Source organism: Piliocolobus tephrosceles, chromosome 19 (genome assembly GCF_002776525.5).
Source record: "Piliocolobus tephrosceles isolate RC106 chromosome 19, ASM277652v3, whole genome shotgun sequence".
Classification (NCBI taxonomy): domain Eukaryota; kingdom Metazoa; phylum Chordata; class Mammalia; order Primates; family Cercopithecidae; genus Piliocolobus; species Piliocolobus tephrosceles.
In genome coordinates, this window is record NC_045452.1 from 52,360,847 (window position 1) to 52,362,283 (window position 1,437).

Below are 1,437 nucleotides of genomic sequence, written 5' to 3' on the forward strand. Positions count from 1 at the left end.
AACTTTCCAAAATAGCATCACCATTCACAAAATCTATTTCTCTTTCCCTTCAACTTGTCCAGGGTAGTTTTCACATTTTAACATTAAAGTTAAATCCTGTCTGGATATTGCTACACATTACTTGACAATTTTCTGTCTCTTCTCTTTTCATTATTAAAGCTTTAAAAGCTCACTAGTTCTTTCCAATTGGTTCCTTTCAGTCCCTCCACTTGGGTCTGAATCAAGCCTTCATTTCCCCTCATTTTATTTTCATTTATTTACATTTCAATTTCACTAAAAAGCCTTCTGGACCCCTAATAACTCTCCTTTCTTTTTATTCCTTCCTAAATTTCCAGCAACATTAGCCCCCTTGTTTTCTCGGTGTGTTTTTCTCATTATTTTACTAAGGTTTTTCGAAGGAAGACAGTAGAGATGAAGTGTCATTTTCATCATATCATATGATGGGTGCATACTATCCACATTAGTTATCAGTGATGTAGTTAATCTCAATCTCCTGGCAAGGTGGTGTTGGCAGGTTTTTTTATTGTAAAGACACTTTTCTCCCCTTCCACACTGGAAGGAAGTTATTAAATGTAACCCATTTTCAAGGGACAGAGAGTTAAGCTCCAACTCCTTAAGAAAAGGATTGTTAACATATAGTATTCTTCTGTATGGGAGATTTATATCTTTTCTTTCTTTTCTTTGTTTAATAATGTGTTCATATCAACATGGACTTATAGGTGTTTATTTTTTTATTTTTTGCTTTGTTTATTTTTTTATTTTTTATTTTTTGCTTTGAGTTACAATCCTATACTACCTCATCTATTTTGCTCTTCAAATTGTTCCATCTTTGGCCATTAGAAGCTTTTTCAGGATAGCTTCTATATTAAAGTTCATAATAATTTCTCCCATTTTATTACCTTGAACAAAATAAGAAAAAGCATACAAGCTGGGCTCTTTTACCTGTGTGTCAAAATTCAATATATTTATCAATATTTTATCAATTTTGCATTCATCATCTTCCCTCTGTGCTGACCTTCCTTCTTGCTAAATTTTATTTTTTAACAATTCCTTTATAAAGGCCTACTAATTGATGACAAAATTTCTTAGTTCTGAACAATTTTTAAAGAACACTTTGTCTTCATTTTTGAAAAATAATATAGCTGGGTATAAAAATTTAGGTTTAAATTTTCAGTCATTTAAAGATACGAATCTACTGTTTTCTGTTATCTACTTTTGCTGACAAAAAAATTTGCCTAAAATGTATTAATCTGGGTTTCCCTTCAATCTAGAAGCCATTAAGATAAATGAAGGGCCGGGCGCGGTGGCTCAAGCCTGTAATCCCAGCACTTTGGGAGGCCGAGACGGGTGGATCACGAGGTCAGGAGATCGAGACCATCCTGGCTAACATGGTGAAACCCCGGCTCTACTAAAAATTACAAAAAAAAAAAAAAAAAA